Genomic DNA, 12,280 nt, shown 5'->3' with positions numbered 1-12,280 from the left:
ATTTTCTATAGAAATAAAATTTTGACAAAATTTTCTATAGAAATAAAATTTTGGTAGATTATTTTTGGCTCTAGTGGCAACCATGATTATGAACCGATATGGACCAATTTTTGTGTGATTGGACCAATTTTGGTATGGTTGTTAGCGACCATATACTAATACCACGTGCCTAATTTGAACCGGATCGGATGAATTTTGCTCCTCCAAGAGGCTCCGGAGGTCAAATCTGGAGAATGTTTTATATGGGGGCTATATATAATTATGGACCGATATGGACCAATTCTGGCACGGTTGTTAAAGATCATATACTAACACCATGTTCCAAATTACAACCGGATTGGATGAAATTTGCTTCTCTTGGAGACTTCGCAAGCCAAATCGGGGGATCGGTTTATATGGGGGCTATATATAATTATGGACCGATATGGACCAATTTTTGCATGATTGTTAGAGACCATATACCAACACCATTTACCAAATTTCAGCCGGATCGGATGAAATATGCTTCTCTTAGAGGCTCCACAAGCCAAATCTGGGGATCGGTTTATATGGGGGCTATATATAATTAGGGACCGATATGGACCAATTTATTCATGGTTGTTAGAGACCATGTACCAACATCATGTACCAAATTTCAGCCGGATCGGATGAAATTTTCTTCTCTTTGAGGCTCCACAAGCCAAATCTGGGGCTCGGTTTATATGGGGGCTATATATAATTATGGACCAATGTGAACCAATTTTTGCATAGTTGTTAGAGACCATATACCAACACCATGTACCAAATTTCAGCCGGATCGGATGAAATTTGCTTCTCTTTTAGGCTCCGCAAGCCAAATCTGGGGATCGGTTTATATGGGGGCTATATATAATTATGGACCGATGTGGACCAATTTTTGCATGGTTGTTAGAGACCATATACCAACAACATATACCAAATTTCAGCCGGATCGGATGAAATATGCTTCTGTTAGAGGCTCCACAAGCCAAATCTGAGGGTCCCTTTATATGGGGGCTATACGTAAAAATGGACCGATATGGCCCATTTTCAATACCATCCGACCTACATCGATAACAACTACTTGTGCCAAGTTTCAGTCGATAGGTTGTTTCGTTCGGAAGTTAGCGTGATTTCAACAGACGGACGGACGGACGGACATGCTGAGATCGACTCAGAATTTCACTACGACCCAGAATATATATACTTTATGGGGTCTTAGAGCAATATTTCGATGTGTTACAAACGGAATGACAAAGTTAATATACCCCCATCCTATGATGGAGGGTATAATAAGGATACAGATTTCATTTCATTTCCTTTCGCGGTATATTAATAAACCTATTCACGTACAAACAAAAGCCAGTTTAAAAATCCACATTGTAACGGATACTTAAAAGTACAAAATGTTTTCTTAATTCCAAAAAAAAAAAAAAAACTTTAAACAAAAGATACTAAATCCTCAAAATAAGTCTTAGCCTATATTTGAAGTAATTTTATCTTAAATCTAAATATTCTATATTTCAATTAATTTAAGGACGATTTCTTTACATTAAAAATGTGTTTCCTTATTGTAAGAAAAATTTTAGTTCAAAGACATGCGACTTTAACGAAGGGACGCAAATTTCCAAAACTTGTGTCCTAAAATTGATAAAAAAAAATTTTGGAGCAAAGATTATAAATTTTATCTTTATTAAAATTTTGTTATTTTAAAGAAATTTGTACTTAATATTTTATAAATTGCGCATCCGAAAATTTAAGGTTTAAAATTTTTAATATTTTTTTCAGTGTAAAGATATTACAAATTATGATTATATTTCTACACTGAAAAAAATATTGTCGTGAGGTCAAAGATTTCATGTCTTTAAAATACGAATACAAATTTTTCTTAGCATAGAAGACGCATTTCTCTAAAATAAAGTTATTTTCCTTGTCCAAAAGTCGATAAACTTTTCAATGAAGTCGTATTGTCCTTATAATTAAGTGATTTGACTTAAAAATGGGTATCTTAACATGAAAGAAAAAATGTATAGGTTAAGGTCAACTTGACTTTAATAATTCAGAAAAATTCTTTAAATTTAATGAAATTGTCTTTAAATTTGTTGTCTTTTTGCATCTTGACTACAAAGCAAAAAATCGTTCAAATATAGGACATGTTTTTCAAAACTTTATTTTAAAGTAGTTTTTTACTTCAAACATAGCATAATTTCTACTGGAAGTCGAGTCCTAATTTGGAAAATAAAGTTGCCGTTAACTCGTTTTTAAAGGACTTTGATAGCATATGAAGAAAAAAAGCTGAGAAAGCGAAAAATTAAAATTTGCTTCCTAGAAGCAGGTACACAAAACCTAAATTTAAAAGATTTTCTTTTCTTAAAAGTATCCTTACTTGTATTCTCCGCTTCTTTGGCTCGGAATCAATACCAAATTTTTTAAAGTAAAGACAAAATCTTTGGAACCGAGTATGCTTTTTTTTCAGTGTAGAATTTTATAGATGATTATGTTTTTGAACTTTCTTATCCATTATTTACCGTATAATTGGTACGGGATAAGCTTGAGCTTGACATAGTAGTGCAAAACTGGACTCCTGGTGTTTCTTTACTTCAATTAGGGTATATTCCAGTGAAAAGGTTGGAGCCTTTGCACCAATAGGTTCTGTGTTTCAAAAGAAAAATATGGTCAAATATGGTTTGCATTGGATTCCGAAACTACCTAAATATTGGGATGGGCTCACGGTTGCCACTCCAGGCAAAAATAATCTACCAAAATTTGGAGAAAAGTTTACCAAAAATCTAACAAAAGAACAAATCTTTTTATTTCTTAGAACATTTTGTCAAATTTTTATTTCTATAAAAAATGTTGTCAAAATTTTATTTCTATAGAAAATTTTGTCAAAATTTTATTTCTATAGAAAATTTTATTTCTCTAGAAAATTCTGTCAAAATTTTATTCCTTTAGAAAATTCTGTCAAAATTTTATTTCTATAAAAATTTTGTTAAAATTTTATTTCTATAAACAATTTTGTCAATTGTTTTTTTCTATAAACAATTTTGTTAAAATTTTATTTCTACAGGAAATTTTTTCAAAATTTTATTTCTATAGAAAATGTTGTCAAAATTGTATTTCTATAGAAAAAATTGTCAACATTTCAACACATCAAAAGAAAAATATGGTCAAATATGGTTTGCATTGGATTCCGAAACTACCTAAATATTGGGATGGGCTCACGGTTGCCACTCTAGGCAAAAATAATCTACCAAAATTTGGAGAAAAGTTTACCAAAAATCTAACAAAAGAACAAATCTTTTTATTTCTTAGAACATTTTGTCAAATTTTTATTTCTATAGAAAATTTTGTCACCATTTTATTTCTATAGAAAATTTTATAAAAATTTTATTTCTATAGAAAATTTTATTTCTCTAGAAAATTCTGTCAACATTTTATTTCTATAGAAAATTCTGTCAAAATTTTATTTCTATAAAAATTTTGTTAAAATTTTATTTCTATAAACAATTTTGTCAATTGTTTTTTTCTATAAACAATTTTGTTAAAATTTTATTTCTACAGGAAATTTTGTCAAAATTTTATTTCTATAGAAAATGTTGTCAAAATTGTATTTCTATAGAAAAAATTGTCAACATTTTGTTTGAAAATTTTATTTCTATAGAAAGTTTTTCAAAATTTTATTTATATAGAAAAATTTGTCAAAATTTTGTTTCTATAAAAAATTTTATTTTGTAGAAAATTTTGTCAAAATTTTATTTTGTAGAAAATTTTTTCAAAATTTTATTTCTATAATTTTTTTTTTTTAATTTTATTTATATAGAAAAAGTAGTCAAAATTTTAGTTCTATAGAAAATTTTTTCAAAATTTTATTTCTATGGAAGATTTTGTCAAAATTTTATTTCTATAGAAAATTTTGTCAAAATTTTATTTCTATCAAAAATGCTGTCAAAATTGTATTTCTACAGAAAATTTTGTTAAAATTTTCTTCCTATAAATTTTTTTCTAAATTTTATTTATATAGAAAATTCTGTCAATATTTTATTTTTATAGAAAATTCTGTCAAAATTTTGTTTCTATAGAAAATTTTGTTAATATATTATTTCTATAGAAAATTTTGTTAAAATTTTATTTCTATAAACAATTTTGTCAAAAGTTTATTTCTACAGAAAATTTTGTCAAAATTTTATTTCTATAGAAAATGTTGTCAAAATTGTATTTCTATAGAAAAAATTGTCAACATTTTGTTTGAAAATTTTATTTCTATAGAAAGTTTTGTCAAAATTTTATTTCTATAAAAAATTTTATTTTATAGAAAATTTTGTCAAAATTTTATTTCTATATTTTTTTAATATTATTTATATAGAAAAAGTAGTCAAAATTTTATTTCTACAGAAAATTTTGTCAAAAATTTCCTTTCTATAAAATTTTTTTCTAAATTTTATTTCTATAGAAGATTTCGTCAAAATTTTATTTCTATAGAAGATTTCGTCAAAATTTTATTTCTATAGAAAATTTTGTCAAAATTGTATTTCTACAAAAAATGTCAAAATTTTATTTCTACGGGAAATATTGTCAAAATTTTCTTTCTATAAAAAATTTTCTAAATTTTATTTATATAGAAAAAGTAGTCAAAATTTTATTTCTATAGAAAATTTTGTCAAAATTTTATTTCTATAGAAAATTTTGTCAAAAGTTTATTTCTATAAAAATTTTTTCTAAATTTTATTTATATAGAAAAAGTAGTCCAAATTTTATTTCTATAGAAAATTTTGTCAAAATTTTATTTCTATAAAAATTGTTTCTAAATTTTATTTATATAGAAAAAGTAGTCAAAATTTTATTGCTATAGAAAATTTTGTCAAAATTTTATTTCTTTAAAAAATTTTGTCAAAATTTTAGTTCTATAGAAAATTTTATGAAAATTTTATTTCTATAGAAAATTTTGTCAACATTTTATTACTAGAGAAAAGGTTGTCAAAATTTTATTTCTGTAGAAAATTTTGTCAAAATTTTATTTCTACAGAATATTTCGTCAAAATTTTATTTCTGTAGAAAATGTTGTCAAAGTTTTATTTTGGCTTGGAATCAATACCACACTTTAAAATCATTTACTTAACAGACTTAAATATTTCATTTTATTAAAAAAGTTGTTTTTGTCAGTGCATGTTTATACCCTTCACTACTACTATGTTACAGGGTATAATAAGTTTGTGCATTTGTATGTAACGCTAAGAAGGAAAAGTCTGAGACCTATCGTTTAGTATACCGAACGTCTTAGAATTAAATTCTGAGTCGATTTAGCAATGTCCTTCTGTCTGTCTGTCCGTCCATCTGTATGTCTGTTCATGTATTTTTGTTCGCAAAGTACAGGTCGCAGTTTAAGTCCGATCGTCCTCAAATTTGGCATAGGGTCGTTTTTTGGAACAAAGACAATCGCTATTGATTTTGGTTCAGATTTGGATATAGCTGCCATATATATTTATCCTCGATCTGGTCATAATTGACGTGTTTATCAACCGATGTTCTTCGAATTCCGTACATCCAAATATTTTATGAGTCTCGAAAAACTTGCAAAATGTCAGCCAAATCGGTTCAGATTTAGATATAGCTCCCATATATATCTTTTGTCCGATTTAGACTCATATGGCAACAGAGGCCAAAGTTTACTACCGATTTTCGTGAAATTTTGCACAGAGAGTAGAATTGACATTCTACCAATGCTTGGTAAATTTGATTGAAATCGGTTCAGATTTAGATATAGCTCCCATATATATCTTTCGTCCGATTTGCACTTATATGACCTCAAAAGCCAGAGTTTTGCCCTGACTTGCTTCCAATTTTGCACGAGAGGTATGTTTAACGGTGTCGTTATGTGTGCCAAATTTGGTTAAAATCGGCTCAGATTTAGATATAGCTCCCATATATATCTTTCGTCCGATTTGGACTTATTTTTGCAATATTTACTTAATTTGGCTTAGTGGATTTTTTTTTTGTAATAATTTAATTTATTTTAATTTATTATATTTTTATTTCATTTCAATTGAATATAATTTAATTAGTTTAGTTCTTTCTTATAGAAATTATCAATTTTAATACAAAGTAATTGGCCTCAATTTCCGTATGTTGTAAAACAAAATAATCTAATTTAGTATTTCTTAATTTAATTGATTTTAATTAAAAATTCAACAGAGAATTTCATAAACAAAATTTGAGCCCCTTGTTGGAAATAAAATTTGAGCACTTTGTTACTCTCTTTATATCATTTATCATTGGTTAAAGTACAAAACCGGATATAAAACTCATAACCTCAAAATAGTCAACTAATAAAGGTCAATGCTAACAATTAAGGGTCACGTGTAGACTTGAAACAACAAATCAATGGGAGATTTTCCGTAGACAAAATAAATAATGCAACAAGTACTAAATACCTAAATGAATCGAAAGAGCGAAGGAAATTAAACGAGTGCGAATGAACTGTTGAGTATCAGACGAATGAGCCGGAAGCATGAGAAAACAAAAGAAGTGTACAACAACAACAACGATAAAAACCATGCAATGACTTCTCCTAACAAGTGTTAACAAACGAAAGTGAATAGGCAAGACAAACCCACACACACGCACACAGCAAACCCACAGTATAGACACACAGCGAAATCCACCCACCCAACACCTAAACTAAGCCGTAGACGAACGAATATACCGGCACTTTATGAGGTCGTTACCATTTTTTTACGATTCGAAAGAAAACGAAATAAACCTGACCCAAAAACGTGCTTGTTTGATATTCATTCATAAAATATTTGAATATAGCTATCTCTGTCACACAACAGTAATATATTTCAGGAGTTTTCTTCTTTTACATATTCTAAACAAATGCTATCAACACACACACACAAATCCGCTTTACTACTTCTCCCTCTTCTTCAATGAAAGTAATGATCAAAACAAAAACCCCAATAACCGAAGAGTATGGGATATTACCACCCCAAGAGAGCAACAAGTAAATCGTGTTGTCATTTTTAAGGGGTAATTGTTTTGGGAAATTTTCTCTCTTAAAACTTGCGCACATCTCACCAAGAGGAAACGGGATGGCTTGTGTGAGATGCGGAAAGGAGATAACTACAAATACCAACAGCTGTTCATAGGAACCGGTATTTTTTGTTTACTTCATAAATTGGCACAACAAAAACAAATACCGGGTTCCAATGGGTTTGAGTTGTTGATGGGGGCATTCATGTTGTTTGCCTACGCCTGTATGAGTGAATGAGTTTATTTATTAGTATTGGTGAGAGTAAATGGGGGGGTTGAGAATTTTTGAATGAGCGCCAATTTTTTTCCTCATCTAATGAGAGTACATTAAGTAGTGTTTGTGAATGTATAAAACAAGAGTATTGGGGGAGTTGAAGAGCAAACAAGCTGCAGACTGGCTCCAATGTAAACAATACCACTATGGTTTTCCATAGAGCTCACTCTTGCTAAAACGAAAAAAGTATGCATGAGGGCTATGGCTGTGTGATACAAATTACTTAAAGGGGGTAGTTGTGATGTTTGTTGTTGTTGTTGTTGTTATTTTCACACCGGCACATGCCGCAAGATGGAGTGAGCTGTCGTAAAACGTGATGTAGCAAATACACTGGCAAGTTCTGTTTACATATTCAGCTTCTTCTTCTTGTTCCCGTGTATGTAACTTAACAACATAAAGTTGAGAACATTGTTGATGATTATTATTAAAATTTAATAGATTCGAGTTGACATGAGAACACATTGCTCGGGCAGGCGCGACTAAATGACATGACTGAGAGTAGAGTTTTGCATATAGAAAAGCAAACAAAAAAAATCGTGTATGAATGAAAAATGTCAATATACAGCGATATGAGTGAGAGACATGTAATAACTTTACAAATTACACGTACATAGTAAAGGTGAGTACTATAAATTTGCAATTTAATTGTGGGATTGTTTATCGTAAACATCAGAATCATACTAAAATCTTAAACTACACAGAAAGAAATGGTAGCTAGTTTCCAAAAAAAAACAAGTATATACGGCCGTAAGTTCGGCCAGGCCGAAGCTTATGTACCCTCCATCATGGATTGCGTAGAAACTTCATCTAAACACTGCCATCCACAATCGAATTACTTAAGTTGCGGTAACGCTTGCCGATGGCAAGGTATCTTAAAACCTCCTAACACCATCTTCTAAATTGTATGTAAGTCCATACGTGGTATATATTAAATCAAAAAAGAGCGATCCAATACGTATATAATTCAGTTTGACAAAGTAGACATAAAATTTTGACAAAGTTTTTTACAAAAATAAAATTTTAACAAAATTTTCTATAGAAATAAAATTTTCACAAAATTTTCTATAGAAATAAACTTTTGACAAAATTTTCTATAGAAATAAAATCTTGGTAGATTATTTTTGGTTCGAGTGGCAACCATGATTATGAACCGAATAAAATTTGAACAAAATTTTCTATAGAAATAAAATTTTGACAATGATGAAAATTTTATTATGAACCGAATAAAATTTTAACAAAATTTTCTCTAGAAATAAAATTTTGACAAAATTTTCTACAGATTGTGTGATTGGACCAATTTTGGTATGGTTGTTAGCGACCATATACTAACACCACGTTCCTAATTTGAACCGGATCGGATGAATTTTGCTCCTCCAAGAGGCTCCGGAGGTCAAATCTGAAGAACGTTTCATATGGGGGCTATATAGGTTAAAGTGGCAGCCCGATTAAGATTAAGGCTCACTTAGACTATTCAGTCCATTGTGATATGGGGGCTATATATAATTATGGACCGATATTGACCAATTCTGGCACGCTTGTTAAAGATCATATACTAACACCATGTTCCAAATTACAACCTGATTGGATGAAATTTGCTTCTCTTGGAGACTTCGCAAGCCAAATCTGGGGATCGGTTTATATGGGGGCTATATATAATTATGAACCGATGTGGACCAATTTTTGCATGGTTGTTAGAGACCATATACCAATATCATGTACCAAATTTCAGGCGGATCGGATGAAATTTGCTTTTCTTTGAGGCTCCGGAACCCAAATCTGGGGATCGGTTTATATGGGCGCTATATATAATTATGGACCGATGTGGACCAATTTTTGCACGGTTTTTCGAGACCATATACCACTATCATGTACCAAATTTCAGGTGGATCGGATGCAATTTGCTTCTCTTTGAGGCTTCGCAAGCCAAATCTGGAGATCGGTTTATATGGGGTCTATATATAATTATGGACCGATGTGGACCAATTTTTCATGGTTGTTAGAGACCATATACCTACATCATGTACCAAATTTCAGCCGGATCGGATGAAATATGCTTCTCTTAGAGGCTCCACAAGCCAAATCTGGGGATCGGTTTATATGGGGGCTATATATAATTAAGGACCTATATGGACCAATTTTTGCATGGTTGTTAGAGACCATATACCAACATCATGTACCAAATTTCAGCCGGATCGGATGAAATTTTCTTCTCTTTGAGGCTCCGCAAGCCAAATCTGGGGATCGGTTTATATGGGGGCTATATATAATTATAGACCGATGTGGACGAATTTTTGCATGGTTGTTAGAGACCATATACTAACACCATGTACCAAATTTCAGCCGGATCGGATGAAATTTGCTTCTCTTTTAGGCTCCGCAAGCCAAATCTGGGGATCGGTTTATATGGGGGCTATATATAATTATGAACCGATATGGACCAATTTTTGCATGGTTGTTAGAGACCATATACCAACACCATGTACCAAATTTCAGCCGGATCGGATGAAATATGCTTCTGAGGGTCCCTTTATATGGGGGCTATACGTAAAAGTGGACCGATATGGCCCATTTTCAATACCATCCGACCTACATCGATAACAACGACTTGTGCCAAGTTTCAAGTCGATAGCTTGTTTCGTTCGGAAGTTAGCGTGATTTCAACAGACGGACGGACGGACGGACGGACATGCTTAGATCGACTCAGAATTTCACCACGACCCAGAATATATATACTTTATGGGGTCTTAGAGCAATATTTCGATGTGTTACAAACGGAATGACAAAGTTAATATACCCCCATCCTATGATGGAGGGTATAAAAAAAATTAAATGCATTCTACACGTACGAAAAATACTGTTTTTATACCTTCCACCATAGGATGCGCGGAATATTCATGGAAAAATTGGTCCTTATCGGTCCATAATTATATATAGCCCACATATAAACCGATCCCCAGATGTGGCTTGCGGAGCCTCTTGGAGGAACAAAGTTCATTCGATAGGGTTAAAATTTGGTGATGAAAGCAAAATTTGGCCTGTATCGGTCCATAATTATATATAGCACCCATATAAACCCTGGGGATCGATTTGGCTTTTCGAGCCTCTTGGAGAGATGAATTTCATGCAATTCGGTGGAAATTTGGTGTGGTCCACATCGGTCCTTAATTATATATAACTCCCATATAAACCGATTCCCAGATTTGACCACCGGAGCCTCTTGGAAGAGCAAATTTTATCCGATTCCATTGAAATTTGGTACATTGTGTTAGTACATGGTCGCTAACAACGATGCCAAAATTAGTTCATATCGGTCTACAGTTAACAGGTTGGCTGATAAGTCCCCGGTCTGACACTAAGATGGCGTCGCTAGTATTAAATGCATATTATTTTTACACTCAGAAAATTTAACGTCGTAACTACATGTAAATTCCATAATATTGATGAGCAAAATGAACTCAGTAGAAGTAAATTGAACTTACGGCCATTACCAGCAAAATGGTTAAGAACTCCCAATGAGTTCGTAAATGGACTGAAGCAAAAAAAATAATAGGGAATACGTATTTTCTCGATCGCACGAAGAAGTTTCTCAGCGTTACTGAACTTTTACTGTGCAATACTACGAAGTCTAGTTGGACACGAAATTTCCATTTTTAGTATAAATAAACTAACGATGAATGTCAATTCTAACTACCGTTGAGTGAACCTACTTCTAGACAATAGTTCGTCTCCGAAACATGTGCTCGTGTGGTGTTTCTAAAAATAGACACCCTTGACTGTATGTGTTAATGAATACATGCAGCCAAGCAAGAAAAGAATAAACAAATTCTCATTTGGTTGTTGATGAGTGTAAGAGCTAAGTGGCCCAGTGGATAGTGTGTTTAGTTAGAAAACTGATGGTACGCGGTTCGATCCTCCATCCGGACAAATGGTAAAATTTTCTAAAATGATAAAAATAAAATCTAATAAATGATTCTAAAGGATTTGTACTACAGAAGAATAAGTGATTTGTACTAAATATAATATGACATGTAGAAATTGGGATCCTCCCCCTTGGTCTCCTTGCTCCAAGTCACCAGGTGGTCTAGGAAATCTGGAACATTATTTTTTTCGTTTTCAAAAAATTTATTATTTAGTTAATTTTTTACTTCTGAACAGTTAAATTTGAACTTGACAAAAGTTAAAACAAATTACTAACCTATAGGAAAATGTTGAACTTACTATGGGTACATGCTTCTTTAGCGACATACGAAGTTCAATATTAACACTGGTTAGTTAAAAATAACTCGCTAATGGGTTCACTCTTCTCTGAGTGTATATAGTACCAACCTTCAAATGATTCGTGTCAAAATTTGACGTCTGTAAATAAGTCAATTAGTTTGTGAGATAGAGCGTCTTTTGTGAAGCAATTTTTGTTATTGTGAAAAAAGGAATTTCGTGTTTTGATAAAATACTGTTTTCTGAAGGGAAAAAATACGGTGGAATCAAAAAATTGGCTTGATAATGAGTTTCCGGACTCTGCCCCAGGGAAATCAACAATAATTGATTGGTATGCAAAAGCGTGGTTAAATTAGCACGGAGGACGGTGGACGCCCGAAAGAGGTTACCGACGAAAACATCAAAAAATCCACAAAATGATTTTGAATGACCATAAAATGAAGTCGATCGAGATAGCAGAGTCCTTAAAGATATCAAAGGAACGTGTTGGTCATATCATTAATCAATATTTGGATATGCGGAAGCTCTGTGCAAAATGGGTGCTGCGCGAGCTCACATTTGACCAAAAACAAGAACGTGTTGATGATTCTGAACGGTGTTTGCAGCAGTTAACTCGTAATACACTCGAGTTTTTCCGTCGATATGTGACAATGGATGAAACATGGCTCCATCACTACACTGCTGAGTCCAATCGACAGTCGGCTGAGTGGACAGCGACCGGTGAACCGTCTCCGAAGCGTGGAAAGACTCCGCTGGCAAAGT

The sequence above is a fragment of the Haematobia irritans genome, chromosome 5 (genome assembly GCF_050003625.1).
Source record: "Haematobia irritans isolate KBUSLIRL chromosome 5, ASM5000362v1, whole genome shotgun sequence".
In the NCBI taxonomy this organism is placed as follows: Eukaryota; Metazoa; Arthropoda; class Insecta; order Diptera; family Muscidae; genus Haematobia; species Haematobia irritans.
The sequence above is the reverse complement of the archived record's forward strand: the minus strand, read 5'-3'. Positions refer to the sequence as shown.